Source organism: Urocampus carinirostris, chromosome 2, assembly GCF_059441175.1.
Source record: "Urocampus carinirostris isolate Australia breed hairy pipefish chromosome 2, RoL_Ucar_1.0, whole genome shotgun sequence".
In the NCBI taxonomy this organism is placed as follows: domain Eukaryota; kingdom Metazoa; phylum Chordata; class Actinopteri; order Syngnathiformes; family Syngnathidae; genus Urocampus; species Urocampus carinirostris.
Window position 1 is genome coordinate 6,099,739 of NC_142350.1, and position 24,288 is coordinate 6,124,026.

At 38.3% G+C, this 24,288-nt stretch overlaps 1 long non-coding RNA gene across 1 annotated transcript; it reads left to right on the forward strand.

The window, feature by feature from the left end:
• The first annotated feature begins 6,226 nt into the window (after positions 1-6,226).
• LOC148370801 (uncharacterized) lies at positions 6,227-7,990 on the forward strand. Its single transcript, XR_015849609.1, has 3 exons — positions 6,227-6,254; positions 6,339-6,489; positions 6,604-7,990. It is a non-coding gene; the product is annotated as an uncharacterized LOC148370801 (long non-coding RNA).
• Positions 7,991-24,288: the final 16,298 nt, after the last annotated feature.

Sequence of the window (24,288 nt, forward strand, 5' to 3'; positions counted from 1 at the left end):
TATTTTATGAAATAATTTTCCTTTAAAACATTTTTGAAAAGATTTTCCCTCTTTTATTATCTCTTTGTTCTTTACTTCCCCCATTTTCATCCCTATTCTAAATATCTTTTGTGCAATTATTTGTTTTTTTTTCAATTCCTCCTTTTCTCCAATTTTGCCTTCATGTCATTTTCCTCGCCCCCCTCCTTTGCTTTCTTTTATTGTCCTTCTGTTTTTTACGGGGGCTGCAAAGGTCCAGATGGGCCACGGCTCGTTTTCTTCCTCCGGGGGGGGGGCCGACCGCACGTGCCGAGGACATGGGGTCCTCCTGGCATCTCATTCGAGACGCTCTCCCGCCTCCTCTACAGCCTATTTCCTGGGGTTTGGTTTGAGTTGATTGTCAATAAAATCAGAATTTCAATTAATAATGAATGTCTGCTACTGTACACTAGTCACCACTATTTTTGTGTTGTTACATCTGTATTATATTCTTTATTTTCTTCCATGTGTACCCCACACATTATTTAGTTATTCAAGCCAAATCACATTTATTTTTAAAACCCCTTATACCAAAAAGTCTCAAAGGGGGCATGATCTGAAATCTGCTTGTGCAAGGAAAAACTCAACAATCCTAATTTGAGGAAAATCCGAAACCTTGGTAAGGGGCCTTATTCTTGTACATGCAATTAATTAGTCGGTTATTTTTATAAATTCCAAATTCTTATAATTTTGACTTGCACAGGCCAGAGATTTTATATTTTTCATTTCTTAAATTTCTGATCTAACTCGTCACAGACATTTTTACTTTTTTTTTTACAGGTAATTTTACATCCATGCACTTTTTTGCCTCATTATTCAAATGATATGCAGGGTCATTTGCATACGAGGCCTTTCGTTACCCGAAAGCATTTATTTTTATCGACTTTTATTGTTAATACAATAATGACTTAATTTAATGGACTGCAGAAATCGATGGCAACAAGACGCGACTTCATTATGGAAAAATCAATTAGGGAAACTGCGGCGGTGACGTCACGGGCCTTGACAAAGCGCAGCCATCGATTCGCCGGCTCGCGCGCGTGCAAGCTGACTTCATCTAATCGTTTTTTTTTTCCATGGATAATATTGAACATTAATTGTAAAATTCACTTTTCATTGAACGTAGTTATCTTATCTGTCTGATTAAATTAGCAGATTAAGGCCGTGCTGTTTATTGTAGTTTCAAAATAAAAAGAGAAAGCTTGTTTATAACTTTACACTAATAATTCAGCGCTTGGGTCAATTTTGAGATTCCAAATAAAAGAAGAAATTTCCTTTATCATACGTCACACTAATAATTCACCATTTACTCAGTTTTGAGCTTCTAAATAAGATATTTCATTTATCGTGTTTTACACAAGCAATTTAGCTCTTGGGTCAGATTTTAGCTTACAAATAAAATGAGCTATTTTATTTACGATTTTACACTAATAATATAGCACGAGAGTCAGTTTTGGCGCCAATCCCTCTCCAGGACAAAATATGTATATACAATGCATTAATAAACCCTTTTATTAAGCTCAATCATATTTTTGAGCCACGGATTATACATGAGCTTTTACTTATAAAGTGTAATTAAATTCCTGTCTGTTGTAATACATGAAGCAAAAGGAAAACACACTAGAAGCAAGGTCACAATTGTGACCTAAATTGTAGAACCTAGAAATAAAATAATATTAAAAGATAACGACTTCATTTAAGCAAAAAGATCTATATATTTTTCTATTAATCTAAAATGAAAAAAAAAACATAACACCAAAATAATTGCAGTGTTGACATGATAAGTTTCTTTTCATTTTATTTGATCGATTTTTCTTTCCTGAGGCTGACCCCGCTGCCTTGACGTCATAGGTCAGTCTGGACATCCTCTGCAACCCCCCACGCTCCACACCCTCCATTTTTCATCTATTCATCCATCCGACCATGATTTTTTTTCCCATAGGGAAGCGCCAGGTGAGGCCGGTTCCTTTAAATCTGGTCCCGGTACCGGAAAAAGAGGTTCGGATGGTACGAGACAAGGCCAGTTGCGCAAAACGCGTGACTGTCGCGTGGTTGCTCAGTAACGACGCACTCAACTCCGTTTACGTAATTACAGGCGACATAAGCTAACCTAACAAGCTCAAATGAACAGTCACATCGTATTGCTTTCGTAGTCCCTTTTTAAGTTTGAGAATAAAAAATAACCCACTTAGAAAGGGGGAAAAATTCTAAACTTCACCACATGTGCCCTATTTCACGGACATAAGTGTACTATATATTTTTTCTCGAGTCGTTGCAAAATGCTAAGTAATGACGCACCGGACATAATTTGCGTATATGTGGACATTCGGAAGTGCCAGAGTTGAAAATGAGAAAAATGGTCACTAGCGATCGCTTTAAGTTCTTATTAAGAGTGAGAATAAATGTCGACCTTAGCCACATTTGGACTATTTGAGTAAGTTAGATATTTTTATCAATTTTCCACGCGCAAAACACACTTGACGTCATTTGTGTAAAATTAGCCAAGTCCGACTAAGCTAATGAGCGATAAGGGGGGGAAACAGTTTCCGTTCATCGAGTTTTTCATTTTAAGCTAAATAATTGTGAAATAATGCTGATAAACATTGAACTTTGCCACCTGTAGCCTGTTTTATTATTTAAGTTTACCATACTCAACCCTTTTTTACTTGGATGCTAAGTAAGCTGCACTGATGGCATTTACGTAAGATTGGACGCCGTTAGCCATACGCTGCAAAGCTATAGATCTAAACAATTTTTTTAGAAAGTCTCAATGTGCCGCTTTTAAGCTGTGCTTAAGCTCAAAAATAAAAAACAACCCGCTCAAGCCTGTTTTTAAATATTGAACTGCACCACATTTGGACTACTTTAATAAAGTAAGTAAACTTAGCATTTTTTCAGGGTGGTTGCCAACCACGTTGTTTGTGTAAAAAAATGACGAGCTATGCTAAGCTAACGAGCGAAAAATGATTAAAACAGTCTCAACGTCGGCCTTTAAGTGCTTTCTTTAGACTCAAAAAATGAAAAATAACTTATTTAAAGTTGAAAGAGTGCTGATAAATATTCATTTCCGCCATTATTTGAATAACATTAGCACGCTTATAATTTTTACGTGGTTACCACGCATCTGATGTCAGTTGCGTAAATTTGGACGTTATTTGCTGAACCTAGCAACACTAACAAGCTAAAATGGAAAATTAATAAATAGTTAAAATTGGGAGAAACAGTCACGGTGTGTCACTTCTAAGTCCTTTTTAAAGTCCAACAATAAGGAATTACCTTACCCAATGGTAAATATAATAAAATAATATAATAAAAATTCAACTTTGCCACGTTTGGCCTATTTCAAATGGTAAATGGTCCGCATTTATATAGCGCTTTTCAAGTCAATGAAGACCCCCCCAAAGGACTTTTCAATGTGCTTCACACTTACCCTTTCACACACACACACTCACCATACCTGTCACCCTCCACGGCTCCATGCCCGTACAAACTCGTATTTTCCCGTACGAAATACAAAATAATGTTACACCATATATATATATATTTTTTTTTCGGAATGATGCATGATGGAAAATCCCCAGGCGGCACACGCACAGTAGCATCAAACCTCTCGCTTCGTTTGCAACTAAAAAAATGATACCGAGATAGAGGGTTCAGGGCGAACTCCTTTGACTTGATTGATTTGCCGTTTTGTGATAGTCGGTGTATACCAGATGGTACCCATCATTGACAAATTTGCGTTTTTCCGTACATATTTCCTTGTTAATCGTCTTAAAATGCATAAAAAACTTACTTTGTACGGCAAAACCGTACAGGTTGACAGGTATGCACTCACACACACACTCACACACCAATAAGGAGTCAGACATGCAAGGCGTACCTGCTTAATGGGGGCATCAGGGATTCAGTGTCTTGCCCAAGGACACTTCGGCATATAATGACTCCCAACACAGCAGTTGGGTCTAAAATGGCTGCGCCCTGTTTGGCTGCGGCTGCATCGGCTCGCTACAGTTTCACTGTACGGGTCAGGTGTATCGACATTTCGTTCTGTGTGCATGGTTACAAAGAATGACAATAAAAGTAAATTCTTTTCTATTCTATTCTATAACACGGAGGAGCCAGGGAATCAAACCTGCGACCTCTTGATCCCAAGACTCCTGAGCTTTAATGATGTAAGTATCCATTATCTGTACCGCTTATCCTCAGTAGTGTCGTGTGGGGGCTGGAGCCATCCCAGCAATCTTCCAGCAGTTGGCAAGGGACACCCTGAACTGTTTGCCAGCCAGTTGCAGGGCAATGATTTGCGTATATGTACAGTGGCTTGCGAAACAATTTGGCCCCCTTGAACTTTGTGACCTTTTGCCACATTTCAGACTTCAAACATAAAGATATAAAACTGTACTTTCTTGTGAAGAATCAACAATAAGTGGGACACAATCATGAAGTGGACCGCACTTTATTGGATATTTAAAACATTTTTAAGAAATAAAAAAACGGAAAAGTGGGTGTGCAAAATTATTCAGCCCCTTTACTTTCAGTGCAGCAAACTGTCCATAAATTTAGTGAGGATCTCTAGATGATTCAATGTTGATCTAAATGACTAACGATGATAAATGGAATCCACTTGTGTGTAATCAAGTCTCTGTATGAATGCACCTGCACTGTGATAGTCTCAGAGGTTAATTTAAAATGCAGAGAGCATCATGAAGAACGAGGAACAGACCAGGCAGGTCCGAGATACTGTTTTGGAGAAGTGTAAAGCTGGATTTGGATACAAAACATCAGTATCAGACCACTGCAAATCTACCAAGATCGGACCGTCCCCCTAAACTTTCAGCTCATACAAAGAGAAAATTGATCAGAGATGCAGCCAAGAGGCCCTTGATCACTCTGGATGAACTGCAGAGGTCTACAGCTGAGGTGAAAGAATCTGTCCATAGGACAACAATCAGTCATATACTGCACAAATCTGGCCTTTGTGGAAGAGTGGCAAAAAGGGAGCCATTTCTTAAAGATATCCATAAAAAGTGTTGTTTAAAGTTTGCCACAAGCCACCTGGGAGACACACCAAACATGTAGAAGAAGGTCCTCTGGTCAGATGAGACCAAAATCGAACTTTTTGGCAACAATGCGAGACGTTATGTTAGGCGTAAAAGCAGCACAGCTCATCACCCTCAACACACCATTCCCACTGTCAAACGTAGTGGTGGCAGCATCATGGTTTGGACCTGCTTTTCTTCAGCAGGGACAGGGAAGATTGTTAAATTGGTGGGGAGATAGATGGAGCCAAATACAGGACCATTCTGGAAGAAAACCTGATGGAGTCCGCAAAAGACCTGAGACTGGGACTGAGATTTGTCTTCCAACAAGACAATGATCCAAAACATAAAGCAAAAGTTACAATGGAATGGTTAACCAAAATAACATATCAAGGTGTTCACAAACTCTTTCCATCCAACCTCACTGAGCTCAAGCTATTTTGCAAGGAGTAATGGGTAAAATATCAGTTTCTCGATGTGCAAAACTGATAGAGACATACCTCAAGCAACTTGCAGCTGTAATCGCAGCAAAAGGTGGCGCTCCAAAGTATTAACTCAATGGGGCTGAATAATTTTGCACACCCACTTTTTCGTTTTTTATTTGTTAAAAAAGTTTAAAATATCCAATAAAGTGTGCTCCACTTCACGATTGTGTCCCACTTATTGTTGATTCTTCACAAGAAATCAGTTTTGTCTATTTATGTTTGAAGTCTGCAATATGGCAAAAGGTCACAAAGTTCAAGGGGGGCAAATAGTTTCGCAAGCCACTGTAGCTAGCTTACCTTTTACACGGTTAGCAAACAATGCAAGTAGAGATCACAATTAACGTTTTCAATTTTTACTTTATCTAGACATAAAGCCATGGAGAGAGAACTAGAAAAGAAAATTAATCAATATATATAAAATTAGTCTCCGTTTCCCCACATTTGGCTCATTCTTAAAGAGGCAGTGTCCACTAGTCAGTTGTCCACTTGATGGCATTGTATTATGTTGTGCAAACAAAAACAAAGGAAACGATGCAAAAGTAAGACTACAAACTACTATGTTTCTCTTTCATGACTGATCAAAATACGCATCCACAATTGAGCATTTAATTATTTATTATAACTTTTATTGAAATTTTGTAAAGCCTATCTTTTGAAGTAGTTTACCTCAAATTTTAATTACAGTGCAATTCTTCTGGCGTCACATTTTACAGTAAGCAGCCGAACGGATCACCATTAAATACAAATGAACCAGTGAGTTATGTGAGATATTTCCTGTTTTTTTCTTTTCTTGCAGCCAGTCGGCTTGTTTAATAGCATCTGCTCCGTGGCTAATAAGGATCATGAGTGTCTGCTGGCTGATAAGAGGCAGAGCCCTGCTGATACTGCCAAAAAAAAAAACCTCCAAAACCCTCCCACCATCACCACCACCGTGAACCAATAAAACCGTGAGTATGATGCTTTTCTTGCTTTGCTTTCTTGGTGTTTGAAATTAATATGACCAACAGGACTTTTCTTGGTCCTTGGTGAAATTTTCCTAATAATTATGAACTTTTCTTCAGGTTAGGTTTACCATAGGGATGAGCAATGGGCATAAAAAGAAATCTCAATTTCATCACGATTCATTTTTGTGTGCGTGCTGTCGGACTGACATTTTCTTGGAATGATGCTTCCTGATTTGCCAAAATGGTTACTGATCTCACTCGACCCCACGTTCGGCTGTGTTTTGGTTTGTTCATGATGTGATTTTTTTTGTTTGAATATTGAAGCAAAAATGACTTAAACTTTTGGGGTTGAATACAGATTTGTTCGAATACAGACTTGTTTGAGGACTGAGGTATCACTGTAATAATAAAATAAAGTGTTTGTGATGTTTATAATACTTTATATTTATAAGCTTCTTGGTTAAATGCGTTTAGATAAGCATTTTTTTCTAATATTCTGTTTCCATTATAGGGTTCTACATTGTCTATTAATCATTATAATAGTTTTTTTTTTTTTGCAAAACAAATAAGTTTCCATTCATAAAGGGTGTCCCGAAAAAAATGTATCCACGTTTTAGCAGCTGATATAGACTGAACTCGTTGAACCAAGTGATGACAGCCAGACTTGACTTTAAAGAAAGGAAATGTATTCTAAAATGGTACTTGAATTATGATAACGCAGTCGAAGTGCAGAGACAATTTAGGAAAGAGTTTAACAAAGAACCACCAACACGAGTTACCATCACTCAAATTAGAGATAAGATTGAAGCTAATGGCCGTTCAGGCCGTCCATAAAAAGCTTTCCAGAAGACCATTTACATTGACAAGCTCCACACAAGAAGAAAGGGTACTAAAACGTTTCAACTATGTCCATCACAATATTAGTCCATGTTTTTAATGACAATGATACAGACTGAATAGTAGAGAAGATCCACACTTTCCCCCCAAAAATGTGTTGAGTGATGAGGCCACATAGAAGGAAAATGGTTCAATTAACAGACACAATTGCACCTAGTAGGGACCTGGGAATTCATGTTATGGTCAACCACCATGTTATTTTTCCTGAAATGAATAGAGTTTTCCTACTTTTAGTTGCATTTTGGAATACATTTCAAGTCGGGCTGCCATCACTGGGTTTAATAGGTTCATTCTAAAAAAAGAAAAAGTTGAGATGCTAAACATGAGGAAAATCAGAAACCTTGGGAAGGGGCCACATTCTTGTACATGCAATTAATTAGTTGGTTATTTTTATAAATTCCAAATTCTTATCATTTTAACTTGCACAGGCCACAAATGTTATATTTTTCAAATTTCTGATCTAAACTCATCACAGTCATTTTTACATCCACGCACATTTTTTTGCCTCGTTATTCAAATGATATGCAAGCTATTTACATTCGAGGCCTTTTGTTACCCGCAAGCGTTTACTTTTATTGGTAATACAATAATGACTTAATTTACTGAACTTCAGAGTAATCATATGCTAAATTGTGTACATGTTTTTTGGGACAACCTGTATGTTGACTTTCAGATTTGTAAACCCACTGCTACCTCTCAAAGAGCCATTAAAAAGGATTAAAATTGGACTTGAACTTTGGAAGATGTGATCATGTTTTGGTGTCCTCTCTGTTGACTTAATGGTTGTTTAAATGAAGGAACAAACTTGAAAGTGCCATTTGTCATACAAATCTGCTCTGTTACAGCTATACTCCACGTTTAGGCACAATGAAACCCATCTTAAGGTTTTTATAAGATCATAATCTTGTTAATTGTCTGATCGATTTAACATCGCCATATAGCCAAATCGTTCAGAAATACCACAGCGGCAGTCTCCGTCTTTTCCATGACATCATAGGAAGTCGCGCGTTGTTTCACTCAACGGAGCAGCAAAACGTTAACTCCTCCCGGATTGATTCCCAATAATCCTGGCGTGTGATGTGGCGTGCGCCTGTCGCTGTGGCGATAATAGCCGCTAACGAGATATTAACCCCCAGATAATGAAGAAGCGCGGAGCCGCGACTGCCGCCGATCGATGCTTTCCGCCTTGATCAATAATGTAGTGGTCGGCCTTTCCGCGGCTGGGAAGCGATAGGACAAATCTCACACACGCACACACATGAGAGAGCAAGAGTGTCGCCCAGCTGCTCATAATGTGAGCGAGCAGTCTTGCCCCCTGGGTCAGAGGTCAGTGCCATTCCAGACGTCTGACCCAAAAGGCACCCCCATGACCTCCAAGGTCATAGGGTGCCTTTTGGTGTGTGTGTGTTTTGGAGATGGAGAAAAAGGACAGATGGACGAGGAAATAATGATAAGCGGGTGCTTGAAAATACTTACATTTTAATGTTGTGCTTTCAATGATTGTAAAGTGCGTGTAAATGCTTGAAATTGTCGCTATGTTTTTCAACAAGTCTCCTTAAAAATTCAGCTTTTTCCATTGCCTTTCGCCTTTGCATTTCTTACCTACCTAATTAATGGCAGCTGGCATTAGTTTGAATGGCATTGACCTATGAAGCTTCATCGCCCCCTACAGGTCTCGCTCAAGAGGACAGGTGCATGTTACATTGCTATGGGTAACCAAAACCTTAAAAAGGCTGGGCAAAAAACTGTACGGTAAAATGTGCATTTTGGTCACCTTGAGTCTCGAAATTTGTATTCTTCCTTGCACTAGTTTTTTTTTTGCACTACAAAAAACAGCAACATCTTTGATCAAATAAACATCGTCCCTTTAATGTGAGTAAAGCCCTTGCAAATTACAGATTAATTTATACTGTTGTTCAGAGGTAAGATCGGGCATAAAAAAATCCAGCCCGTGGGTATACAAACCTGAACCAGCCCGAGCCCAACCGATTATTTGATTTGAGGGAGTGGGCCCGAAGTAAACTCGTAGCTTCACATCATGAGTATAAGTAAGCGCATGCTGTGCAGATCCTCCATGAAGGAAAAAAAACAAACAACAAAAACGTAGAGAAAGAAGCCGGGCCCCACTTAATGATTGTCAATTCATGCCCGAACAAGGCACGCAATTTGGGCTAGGGCCCAATATCTTACCTCGACTGTACATATACAAATATTTAAATTTACTCATATTTTTTTGTTTTTCAGGGATCCTTTATTTAACTTTCATACTGCATTTGCTGTTGCACTGAAAAGTACATATTTTTACTTTACATTTTGTTGTGTCTTTTTTTTTTCAAGGGATTTTGTGTTTTTTGACATTAAAGTTGCTAAGTATAAACAACTTGAACGTTTGAATTAGGTAAAAGTTCACTGTAGATTGATATATACGCCATGGCCATTTTCTTATAGACCGGAAATCTATCGATCCATCTACTTTTGTCATATCCCTCAAGAAGGGTGACTGACAGCAAGACAAACATACAATAACAAATAAAATAGAAAAGGAAAAAAAAATAGCCAAAAAAAAAAAAAAACACACACACAAACATTTTGGACCATGGCCAACCCAAAAGCCCAAACACTCAAACAAGTTAGGCACCTCGACACCTAAGTTGGTCATGCTTTCGTCCCTCCAGATGAAACGGGACACAAGAAAGCGGCCATGTCACTCAGGTCAGGGTGACACAACACACTCTTATGTTCAACAGCAGGGCCTGACAGCTTTCACTAGTTTACCCCTGCCGCATCATATAGGTGCCCTGCCCATCCCTTGGAACACGTCCAGACATGCTTAATTATTATTGTGTAAAAAGTATAAAAGTGCACCTTTTGTGATGAAACCTAAAACTGTCCCAAATACTCATTTATTAAATTAGATTTTCTAACATTTATGTTGTATGAATTTGTATTTTAATTCTTTTAATGCAACCCTGGGCAGCACAGCAGCGCAGTGGTTAGGGCGTGAGCGGCACAGTTCTCAAGTAATGAGATTGAACCTTTCTGTGTGGAGTTTGCGTTTTCTCCCAGTGCTTGCTTGGGTTTCCTCCGGGCACTCCGGTTACCTCCCACATTACAAAAACATGCATGTCAGGTTAATTGGCCGGTCCAAACTGTCCCTAGGTGTGAATGAGCAAGTTAATTTTCGTCTGTCACTGTGTACCCTGTGACTGGCTGGGAAACAGTTCAGGGTGTCCCTTGACCACTGCCTGAAGATAGATGGTATGCGTTCCAGCACCCCCGCGACCCAACTGAGGATAAGCGGTGCAGATAATGGATGGATGGATGGATAATGCAACCCTCGTTCTTACTGTAGTTTTAATTTAATGCGGGCTATTATCCACTTTTACAGTATATTAAAAAATGGCTTGCATATAAATATTTTAACGGTTCACCTTATTGTCCAGAAAATATGTAAAATTGTTTAAAAAAAAACAACTTTAAAATAAGTAGCATCATCTCCCAGTGTCCAACCCATTCAAATGATTTTTTTTTCCCGTTGTGATTTCAGTTAAAGAAGCGGCCATGGAGCTCTTCCTTTCCTGTGTCCAAGACTCAGGTGAGTGCAAAGAGGTCTAAATCGAGTAGGGGGCCGGAGCAAGAAAGATGGGCCGGCCCCAGCCTCACGTGGCCCCCTCCCTGGTCGCATTTTCGTCTTTAATCCCCCACTACTCGGCTGCATATGTTTCCTAATCCGGCTGGCGTGTGTGGGAGGCCCGCCTTCATCCGTCTTCGTCTTCCTTCCACCTCCTCATTTGTCGTGTCTTCTCCGGCCTTGTTGCATCACTTGGCTTATTTTTGTGTTGCTTCCGCCCTCAAATACTCATTTTACATCCGCCCCTCTGTTCCTTCAAAAATCCTGACGAAAATCCATGAGGGTGATACACCTTTTGAAGATATCGTGATCGCCTAGTGCAGAGGTCGTTGATACGAATCCGATTTTTTAATTTATATTTTTTCATTATTCTTTTTGTTTTATAAAGAAAATACTGACACAAATAAAATAAAGAAATAATGTTTATGTTTACTATCTATATTTTTGAAATATGTTTTTAAAAGTGCTCAAACAAATACATTATTTTCATCAGATTTGTATTTTTATTTTAAAAAATGTGTTTGTATTTTTAAAAGATTTTATTGTTATACAACTATTTTATTAAAACATTTAAATGAACAACTCTCTGAATCAGATGTTTTTATTTGTTTAAAAAAGTATATTTTATCCTACAAAAATATTTAAACAAAGAAAAGACAGAAACCTTATGAATCAATTTTCGATATTTTTAAGAATATTTAATTGTAACAAAAATGATCAAAAACATAAATAGATAACATACAGGGATGTGATTTTTCCGCTAATTCGCGGAATTCCGCTTTTTTTATCACCAAAAATAAAATTTTAAAATTTCCGATTTTTTTAAGTGGTAAAAAATCCGATTTCGTCTCTACAGCATTCCATTTTAGTGTTTCGGATCTTTCAGTTACGGATCTTGCGATTGGTTGAAGTCTCCGTGTTGACCAATAAACGCGCTTGTTATAAGTTATAATAATCAGATTTTTTTATTTGTTTTTTTGATTTTTCATTTAAATGAACTACATTTAAGTTATAAAACATTCAAACAAATAATACAAACAAATTAACAATCAGATTTTCTATTTATATCTTTTAATATATTTTTTCATGTTATAAAAAATATAGAAGATAAATAAATAACATATTTGAATAAAAAAAATGGAGTGATATTTTTTTTGTTCACATTTTAATATTTAGACATTAATAATCTCATCTCATCCCATTAGCTGCACCGCTTATCCTCAGTAGGGTCGCGGGGTGCTGGAGCCCATCCCAGCAATCATCGGGCAGTGGGCAGGGGACACCCTGAACTGGTTGCCAGCCAATCGCAGGGCACACAGGGAGAGACAACTCGCTCGCTCATTCACACCTAGGGACAATTTGGACTGGCCAATTCATCTGAAACGCATGTCTTTAGGATTGCGGAAGGAAACCAGAGTGCCTGGAGGAAACCCACGCAAGCACGGGAGAACATACAAACTCCGCACAGTAAGTCCGGTAGCTGGATTTGAACCCACGCAGGAGGTTCCCAAGTCCTTAGAACTGTGCCGCACACGCGCTAACTACTGCGCCGCCGTGCTGCCCGACATTAATCATCTCATCTCATCTCATTAGCTGCACCGCTTATCCTCAGTAGGGTTGCGTGGGTGTTGGAGCCCATCCCAGCAATCATCGGGGAGTGGGCAGGGGACACCCTGAACTGGTTGCCAGCCAATCGCAGGGCACACGGGGACAGACAACTCACTCGCTCATTCAAACATAGGGACAATTTGTACCGGCCAATTCACCTGAAATGCATGTTTTTGGAATGTGGGAGGAAACCGGAGTGCCCGGAGGAAACCCACGCAAGCACGGGGAGAACATACAAACTCCGCACAGGGAGTCTGGAGCTGGATTTGAACCCACGCAGGAGGTTCCAATGACTTGAACTGTGCCGCACATGAGCTAATCACTGCGCCGTCGTGCTGCTCGACATTAATCATATTTTATATTATTATATAATAATAATATTTATAATATTATTTATATTATAAAAGACAGGCTCTGTGGCCTTGGGGGTAGGGCGCTTGCCCCGAGACCGGGAGGTCACTGGTTCAAGCCTCGGCCGAGTCATATCTAAGACTTACAACATTGGTACTCATTGCCTCCCTGCTTGGCGCTCGGCATTAGGGGTTGGAATGACTCTCAACACATCAGTTGGGTTGAGCGAGGGGGCTGGGAATCCCCTCCTCTGTATTAATCTCCCAGAAAGATTTAGAAATATGAACGTTTTCCTGATTCTAGCCACCTCCCACTAGGGGGATATGGCTCCGGTATATGTTTATATATGTATATATATATATATATATATATATATATATATATATATTTATATATATATATATTTGCAATTTCCAAAATACATGTTGCTCTAATATTTTCATATAAAAAATACATTTTATCCGATAAAAATGTATTTAAACAAATAAATAAATAACTATGAATCAGATATATGTTTTTTGAATGTTTAATTAAAAAAATCAAACAAATGAAAAATATAATAAAGATGATGGTGTAATAATAGACTGTGGTTTGCATCCATCTGTGTTCTGTACAGCCCTTTGAGACTCCTTGTGATTAAGGGCGTCACTAATAAACATGACTTGACTTGACTAGATGAATCTGATATTTTTCATTTTTTTAGAAAGCAATATTTTTTTATTGTATAAAACAACACATATATTCATACAGATACTCATATATCCAAAATATTGTTTTTATTTTGTTAAGAAAATAATCAAACAAATAATTTAAATCAATAAAAACAATATGATAAACGGCTCGATTATTGTAATGCACTACTCTCTGGTCTCCCGAAGTCCAAAATCAAGAGCCTTCAGCTGGTACAAAAATGCTGCTGCGAGGCTTTTAACTAAGACAAGAAAGTTTGATCACATTACCCTGATTTTAGCTAACCTGCATTGGCTCCCTGTTAGCTTAAAATGTGATTTTAAGGTTCTTTTGGTAGTTTACAAAATCATGCATGGACTCCCTAATATCTTTCAGATTCAATTTCGCCCTATGTTCCGGTCCAGAGACTTCGCTCTGAAAATGCTGGTCGACTAGTGATTCCAAGAGTCAAGAAGAGATCCGCAGGTTCTAGAGCGTTCTCCATTTGGGCCCCGGTGCTGTGGAATGCTCTTCCCCCTGAAATTCAATCTGCAACCTCAGTGGAAATGTTTAAATCTAAGCTTAAAACACACTTCTACTCTATAGCGTACATTGTTACAAAGAATGACAATACAAAGGAAATTATTATTATTATTATTATTATTATAAATAACCTATATTCTATCATGATAATATCTGTTTATTCTTTCAACATTGCAGCGTGGTCATCCTGGAAGGGGGAATTACCTCTTGTGCGATTCCTTCTCAAGGTTTCTTCATTTTCCTCAAACCTTGTTGAGGTTTTGAGTTTTTCCTTGCCCTCATGTAGGTTTTAGATCAGGGGATGGTGTAATAATAGTCTATGGTTTGCAATAATCTGTGGTCTGTGCAGCCCTTTGAGACTCTTTGTGATTAAGGGCGTCACAAATAAACATGACCTGACTTCTACTGAGGTTGCAGATCGAATCTCAGGGAGCAGAGCATTCCACTGCACTGGGGCTCGAATGGAGAACGCTCTTAAAACTGAATCTTTTCTTGGCACTGGGATCAGTAGTAGACCAGCATGCAGTATAAATGCACATAAAACAAATATGTAAATGAATTTTATTAAATACATGAATATTATATTCTAAATTTTTTAAATCTCATCTCATCTCATCAGCTGCACCGCTTATCCTCAGTAGGGTCGCGGGGGTGCTGGAGCCCATCTCAGCAATCATCGGGCAGTGGGCAGGGGACACCCTGAACTGGTTGCCAGCCAATCACAGGGCACACGGGGACAGACAACTCACTCGCTCATTCACACCTAGGGACAATTTGGACCGGCCAATTCACCTGAAATGCATGTCTTTGGAATGTGGGAGGAAACCGGAGTGCCCGGAGGAAACCCACGCAAGCACGGGGAGAACATACAAACTCCGCACAGGAAGTCTGGAGCTGGATTTGAACCCACGCAGAAGGTTCCCATTACATGAACTGTGCCGCACGTGTGCTATAAAGTATCTATCTATCTATCTATCTAACCACTGCACCGCCGTGCTGTCCAATTTTTTAAAATGTTTTTTTGAAAAATTTGAAACAAAGAAAATAAATAAATGAATGAATAAATGGATATGACTAATATGAAACTTTTTTTTGATTTAGATTTGAAAAATACATACATACTTTGTTCAGAAATATTAAAAAAAAATCATGTGAATCTAAGCTATGAAAATGTGAAATATTATTATTAATATATTGAATTAATTTTATTTACAGAAAAATATTTCATTTTGTCCTTGTGCCACAATATTGGTCTCCCTCACCCTAACTTATTACATTTGTCCGGGAATCGTTTTTGCGGTTCCCCAACCAACCTTTTTGGCCTCTCGGGGGATTTTGGCCTCGTCGATATTGCCGTATCGATAGGTTAATAGACGGCGTGTCATGTTCGCTAACTCCCTGATTAGTTGACACTTGACTAATCCACATGCCGTCCTGAGTTATTGGTCCGGCACATTGATTTCCGCGCCGCCGCCGGCTCACTTCCGACCCCAGAGTTATTGATTGGCTTAGTAAACAACTTCACGTGCCGCACACACACAAAAACTGTCTATTCATTTATCCGTTCATTCGTATATTCATTCAGAATTATTGCAACAAAAATATGATTAAAACATTGTTATTACTTTAATTTTTCTCAAGTCACTGACAGAAATAAATACAGCAAGTAGGATTGCCCAAACACAGATTTTCTTCCTACCAATACCGGTAACCAATAAAATTCTTGCTGCTTGAGACCAATGAATCGGGAATATGACCAAGTTGTGTGACTAATTTTATACAAACTCAAAATATAATGGTGAAGTCCTCTGATGCTTTGCACACATGTTGAAGAGGTAGAGAGCAGACATGACAAAGTTTTGCTACCACTTCAATAAAATAATCCAAATATGTTTTAATGAGGGATATAAATGCTTGGAATCTTTTAATGAGTTGTGTCAGCTTAATTGTCATTTCTTTCTCATAATTTACATTCAGCACTCTTTGGTTCTATAACTATCAGCCCGATAATTATTGTGTATCCCTAATAACCACAGATAGATGACTTCAGCTTTCAAGCTAATATTTGAACCCTTATTTTACCCCTTTGAAGGCTTTCATTATAAACGTTACATCATCAAAAAAGTCCATTTTATCGTCCTTGTTCTAACAAGAACCTAACCTGACCTCTCATTGTTAGACCTTCAATCGTATTTTATGAAATTGTAGCTGTAAATAACGCCATTGCTGTAGTGTGTGGTGTGTGTTCCATGCAAGCTCCAATTCACGACGGTTAAACATTTTTCTTCCTTCTTAATTGTTTTTACTCGAGCCATCGGCATCCCGATTAGGAGCCATTGATTCCCTTCCGCTAACTTCATTGATTTCTACATTTCTCATTGATCTGCGACTCTAAATCTGCCCACACGCGTTTGCTTTTTGTGCGTGTGCACTTAAATCAGCATTTATTTGCGTTATCTGTCCACACATGGAACAATTCCCGCAACAGTCTGAAGCTTCTTAGTAATTATTTGTATTTCCATACTATGATAAGACCTGCCTTTTAAAGCCCTACACACTTAAAGTTAACAATTGTGTACAAGATGAGTGTAGTGACCCCTAATGCCTAACGGATCAGAGGAAATAGTTGTGGAAGAAAGAATATTTTTTTACAAATAAATCAACATATTTTTGTAAAGAATATTATTACTAATAAAAAACAAAACAAATTTAAAGGTGGTGTCTGCAACTTGAAATTTTGCTACTCTCCTCCGTCATCTTCTTGCATAATGTCATGATCGCAGTCTCAGTCAGCTCATTTCTCAAGTACTCATCTTTTTTCATCTTTTTGGGGGTTTGGATTTGCATTAGTTCTGTATTTGAAATAGGCCTTTTGTTACTTTTACAATTTTCAGGCTATACAAACAATAATTACGGGTAGGAGCATAAGATCACCACCCTCCTTGTTTTGGTGGCCATATTTGGTGCGCCCGCATAGCTGTTTGACTGACAGCATACACCAGCCTACCACCGTCGCGCACACAAACAATTACGCCCACCCAACACACATACATACAACCTGCCTTCATAAGAGCATTCTCTCTCAGCTGTCTGCTGCAGAACTCAATGCACGATATGTTTATAAAATACAACAAAGACATTTCAATTCAAAATCTGAAAAGGTTGTTTCTCTGAAATTATTATGATTTTCTTAACAGGATGAAACAACACTTACCTTTAAAATCTGGGCTATAAGCCGCAATTTTTTTCCCAGCGTCTTATGCAACGATGCGCTAATTTATGCCAGGGGCGCCTGAGCACTTAAGGTCAGAGTGAGACACATGGAATATATGTGTCAAGGAAGACGAAACTTTAATGTAACTTAGTGGTATTTGCCATTTTTTAGACCGTAAAATTCGGACTATAGAGTGCACCGGATTATAAGATGCACCTAGAACATTTTAAAGGAAAAAATAAATAAATAATTGTAAATCCATAAGCCGCACCTGACTATAAGCCCCATGTGCCCATATTGAAACATGAGATATTAACAAGAAAGAGGGCACACAGTAAGGAGTTTTAATAATATACGGTACCTTAACTCCTTAACATTCAAACTGCCCGCATGTGGGCTGCGGGACTTTTGTCAAACAAATATGTGTCCGTACAATGTCACCAGCCTCTGAAATACATCATGTCACATATCATTGGAACGCTTAAACTCTTGGGACCATTTCAAAATATACTCATCAAATATCATGATCAGTCTGAAACAACATACCCGAAAACGGTAAAGCCGGCGTAACTCCCCTGGTTGTCTTCAACCTCTTTGATTGTCCACGAAAATGGCTTTGTTACATCAAGGACAATCCATAGAATCCAACTGTGTAAAATATTGACTCCATCGACAGATAAATAGAATTCTGCCTTCATTGCACGTTGCTTCTTGTAATCCATTCGTTTCGCCACATTATTTCCGTTTACAAATAAACAGACTCATAAAATGATTCCGAATATGGTATATAGCCCTTCCCTTTTGATTGACACCTTTTCCATTATAAGGGTTTGTAAATGCTACTTTTATTCATGCACAAAGTGCAAAGTTACATGAAAATTGCGTCTTTCTAAACACATATATTCCCCGTGTCTCACTCTTACCTTTACTGCTCAGACGCCCCTGGCCAAAGAAAAAATGCATAAATTAGCCGCATCATTACGAAGCTTGTGTAAAAAGTCGCGGCTTATTGTCCGAATTTTACATTTTTAATCATGTTTGACTTATTGTAATCAGGTACATCGATTATTTTTGTTTATGATTATTTTTATTGAAATGTAAAGCTCTGGCTTCTAAGGAGCCGTTTGGAGTCATTTTCACCTTGTGACATAATTGTGCTCGGGTATTGATTGCCAAGGAGGCCACCGGGCGACCCCTCCTTTTTCGCCCCCTCCCCCTGTCCATTGGCCCCGCATCATTGATGAGGGTGCGTTTAATTCAACCACCTCGTTTGTCCACATGACACAGCCATTTAACGGCGCCTTTATATACGCGGTTTCATGAAAAACAATCCGCAAATCGCTTGCTGTGTTTTCACGGTATGATTTGATCGATTATATTTTATATGTTTTTGTTTTGGGACTGTGTATTTAATCAATTACATTTTATATCGTTTTTGTATGGTTTTTATTTGAAGAATAAGAAACATTTAATTTGTGTTGGTTTTATACTAGATTATTAAGTACATGAATCTAGCAGTCTAATATGTATTAGTATGTGGTATATAATTACTGTAATTTCCGGACTATAAGTCGCAACTCAATTTCAACCCTGCGGCTTATGCAGAGATGCGGCGAATCTAATGATTCTTTTTGTAATGGCAGTCACTGGAAACAGGTGGTGCCATTTTGTGGTTACTTTATATAGAAAAATCATATAATAGTGCAGAAAAACATATCTAAATTATATAAAAACATTCACATTTGTATTATGTATGTACATTCCATTTAATGGCCAAAGGTAATACATAATTGTTGAATGCATTTTTGTTTTTTATAATTTGTCACTGGAAACAGGTGGTGCCAATTTTTGGTTTCTTTATATAGAAAAATCATATAATAGTGCAAAAAAACATATCTAAATTATATTAAAATATTCACATTTGTATTAGGTATGTACATTCCATTCAATGGCCAAAGGTAATATGTAATTTTTTAATGCATTTTTGTTCTTGATAATTTGTGTTTTTTTTACTACTTTATTTACTTAAATATGTATAAAAAAGTAGAAAGTATGTATCTAAATCAAATAACCTATAATAGTGTATTAGTGTAGTATATATTTAGACGCATAGACATTTCAAGCTCTTGCGGGCCTCATAAAATGATGTGGTGGGCCACATTTGGTCACGAGCCATCAGTTTGACACTCATGACTTTTTGGGGAAGTCTCAAAAAATATGGTAATATTTTTACAATATTTTTATATTTTAATGTTTTTATCTGGGGTTTGGAACACAGTAGCTGATCATAGGCTTTTATCCCTGCTATACAACAATTTCACCTTGCAATACCCACCTCAGAACGGAGTCATGTCGTATCCTGGTGGTTGTTGTAGATTACTGGAGGGAGCCAAAGCAAAAAGAAGGATTGCTATTGATGAGGCCCGCCGTGCGCCATATTGCTCACCTTTTTTATAAACACACACACATTGCAAAGCCCCCCCCCCCCCCCCCCTCCCAACTACGACGGACGCCCAATACACACTATATTTTTCAAGAAATAATTGCTTTTGTCTGGAAGGAGTTGGGATGGGGGGCTCTCAAAGGCCTTTTATCTGCAGGAGGGGGGCTCGGGAGGGACGACCGGTCGCTGCGTCCGCTTTTTGCTCATTGGACTTGCGAACGTCATCCGTCAATGGGGAAGGGGTACTGAGAATTGAGGGGGGGGGGTGTTTGAGATATTAGCTTGTTGGGGCTCCTTTGTGAGGCCGTACTGAAGGATGGGTGGGGGCTTTGTGGAGGACGTAACATTAGGGGATACCAGCAAATTCAGAGAGATGCTCATGAATCTTTTTTTTTTTTTTTTTTTTGCATTATAATCCAGCCCAGTAGCAAGTTTTATAGTAACATCTGTTTATTATAATAATATACAATAATTATTTTGCACAAAATTGGTTCCAATTAAATGATTCGTTTAAAAAAAAAAAAAAAACATATTTTCAATGACAGAAAAAAAACAATTCTAAAATCTTATAAAATTCATATTGAACTGATAAAAACTGTTCACGTATGTAGTATTGTAATTATAATAATCATTAAAACAAGTATTCAAATGCATGGATACAATATATTGAAGAAACATTTAATATTCTATTAATCTGTCATTATTTTCTCAATTATTCCACCAATCTGTGGATTATTTTGTTGATGAATTATCAGTTTTTATCTTGTCGATTATCTGCTCGAATGATCCGTCAATTAATTTCTTGGGTAATTATTAAATTATTTGTGGAATATTTTGATGATTTTTTTTACTCAATCAGTAGATTATTCTGATTATTATTTATTAATGAATTTTCTCATGAAATATTAAATTACTGTATTTTCCGCACTATAGGGCGCATCGGGTTATAGGGCGCACCCCCCCCAAAATAGTTTTTGGTCCTATATCTTCCATAGATAAGGCGCACCGGATTGTAAGGCGCTACAATGGGAACGTCGACAAGTCAGATAATTCAGTCAAACTGATTACTCCCTTAACATTCCCAAAGCTTGCAAAGAAGCAAATACGTGTCGTAGACACGTGCAGATGGGGTGTCCGTACGATGTCACTCAAATGCATCATTTCAAATATCATTCGGAAGGTTAAAGTCTTGGGATTCAAGAAATGCCAACCATTCCTTAGTTTCTATTTTCTTTTTCGCTTGCAACTTTACTGTGCATATGACAATAAACACTTGGAATTGAGTTTAATTTAAAAATAGACACTCCATTCCATCCATTATCTGCACCGCTTATCACAAAAACATCGCGTTACCGGATTTAAGATACTGGGAAAATATATAGCCAGGGTAGCTCACCGAAGTCGTTGTGTTCAATAATAATGTGCAGCCATGGTCCTCTTATATCCGTGAGTTTCGTAAATCCAGGAGACTAAAATATTTACAAATACAGAATAGTAAAAAAATGCTTTCTGTATGCCGTCAAACCACGTGCTATACGCATTCATCTTTTTCGGCCAATTGCAGGCTTTGTTTTGCCGCTTCAGCCAATGCCAGCCTGTAAATGATAAAAAGGATCCGCCCCTTGACCTTCGAATAACTTTAGCCAATAGTGATCAATTCAACTGATGATTGACACATCTTTTTCGGCCAATTGCAGGCTTTGCTTTACAGTTTAAGCCAATGCCAGCCTGTAAATGATAAAAAGGATCCGCCCTTGACCTCCGAATAACTTTCGCCAATAGTGATCGATTCAAGTGATGATTGACACATTGGTTAGCCAATGAAACGCCGGTAAATAAATCCCAGCATACACCGCGGACTACTTGGCGTTCGGGGGAAAATCTAGTCGGCGGCTGCAAGTTAGTTTGAAGACTTTGCGATTTAATATTGATCCATAAATAAGGCGCATGGTCAGCTTTTGAAAAAATTTAAGACTTTTAGGTGCGCCTTATAGTGCGGTAAATACGGTAATCTGTCGTTTATTTTGTCAAATATTTACTTCAATTTATTTGTCGATCATTTTGAGGATTAACTATTTCACCAATTTGTAGATTATTTTTTCAGTTTATTACTTAATTAATCTGGAAAAAACTTTAGTGGTTAATTATGTTTTTGTTTATCTTGTTAATAAACTGCCCAATTTATCTGTCTGCGATTTTGTTGGATAATATTGAATTATTTTAATTTTAATGATTAATGACTATTGATCTTTTGATTATTTTGTTGATGGATCATACTCATTGATTTATTTAGTCAATTATTCACGCATTTCATTCTTTTCAGATGTATTTTTTCCGTTAGGCTTTATATGATTTTTTTCAGGTATGTGTCAACTATTTTTCGATGAATTATTAAACTGTCGGGCAGCACGACAGCGCAATGGTTAGCGCGTGTATGGCACAGTTCTGAGGTCATGGGATCGAACCTTCCTGTGTGGAGTTTGCATGTTCTCCCCTTGCTTGCGTGGGTTTTCTCCGGGCTCTCTAGTTTCCTCCCACATTCCAAAACCATGCATGTAAGGTTAATTGCCCGGTTCTAATTGTCCCTAGGAGTGAATGAGCAAGTAAATGTTTGTCGCCCTGTGACTGGCTGGGAAACAGTTCAGAGTGTCCCCTGACCACTGCCTGAAGATAGCCGGGTTGGGCTCCAGCACCCCCGCGAACCTACAAAAATGAAAAATACACAACCTTTTTCATATGTTATTCCATGTTGTAAAATAATTATTCAGAAAAAAATACTATTGCTTTTATACATGCATAATAACACACACAAAAGATCCCTCCTTTCCAAATGCCTTGTCACGATTTTTTGCTGCCGCCGCTTCGCCCGAGCGTCCGTTTTCGTATCGATAGCGTCCTCGCTAGCTGAGCGCCGTTATCCCTGGCTGTGTAGCGCCGGCGTAGATCCCGCGTGGGCCGTAACGGATCAATAACTTATTAACACCCGCTCCCTTCAGGAGTGCGCAAGGAGGCGCGCGGCGCGCTTGATTATTGACTGCCGTATTTACCGAATCGATCCGTGTATTTGGAGGAATCTTTATTGGCGCCCGTGATGATCTGTAGCGCTTACTCGTTGTGCCGTCCACGGACGCACTTGCTTTTGTTGCCGCTACAAAAAGATACTCCCTTGAACCCTTATTTTACATCTTTGGTAGGGTTGGAAAACTGCGTTTGATTTTGTCAAATATACAGTGGTGTGATATTGCGGTGTAGCTGATGAGATGAGATGAGATGATATTTCACTAATTAATTAACCCCAGGATACGACAATAATACATTCTTAGGGTTGTGAAGTGAAATTGCTGTATAGCAGGGTATAGCAACATAAGGTAATTAGCTAATTGACCAGCACCCCAGATAAAAACATTGAAAAAACTAAATAATACATAATGAGCACTACCTCTTTGTAATATATCTGTATAGGATTAAATAGAATTATCAATAAATATAGTTACTACATGTACATTTAGAATGATGTGACATGAGCTGGTACAGTGAAGTAGCAGGGAAAGTGAAGAGAGTGATGGCAGATTAAAAATGAAACTTTTTTTGACACAGTATTTCATTTTAATATTTTTTGAATGATTGGTACTTTCTTTTCTATCTTTTTAATCATCACTATAATATCTGTATATTAGTATTGTTTCTTAATGACATTTTTCTTTTTGTGAAATATCTCTTTCATGCTCTCAAAATATTTTGCTGCTTTATTGCCTCCTTTTTCTTAATAATAGTCCTGGCCATTGAGTGATTACAGCCATGCAACTTAGAAAGAGTAGCGGTTCCTGTGCCTTTTTTCAATTTCTTGATAGTCGCAAGCTTTATGTTCATGGTTGTCATTTTTTTCTTCTCCCTAAAGCATCAGTGCAAGCCTTAGCAAATAAATACAGGGCAAAAAAAAAAAAGTATTTTAATGGACTAAAAAAAATCTTAACACAATTTTGAACAAAGCAGAGAGAGACAGAGAGAGACAGAGAGAGACAGAGGCAGAGCAGGGGTTAGTGCGTCCGCGGCACAGTTCTGAGGTCATGGGTTCGAATCCAGCCTTCCTGTGCGGAGTTTGCATGTTCTTCCCATGCTTGCGTGGGTTTCCTCCCATATCCTAAAAACATGCATGTCAGGTTAATTGGCCAGTCCGAAATGTCCCTAGGTGTGAATGAGTGAGTGTGTTGTCTGTCTCTGTGTGCCATGCGACTGGCTGGCAACCAGTTCAGGGTGTCCCCTGCCCACTGCCCAAAGATGCCTGGGATGGGCTCCAGCACCCCCGCGACCCGGCTGAGGATAAGCGTTGCAGATAATGGATGGATGGATGGATGGGTTTATTTCAAAAAGGTACGAATATAAATATCGAAACATGAGGAGAGTGATCGAGACAAGACTGCCGCGACGGAAGTCTGGGAGGGGAAA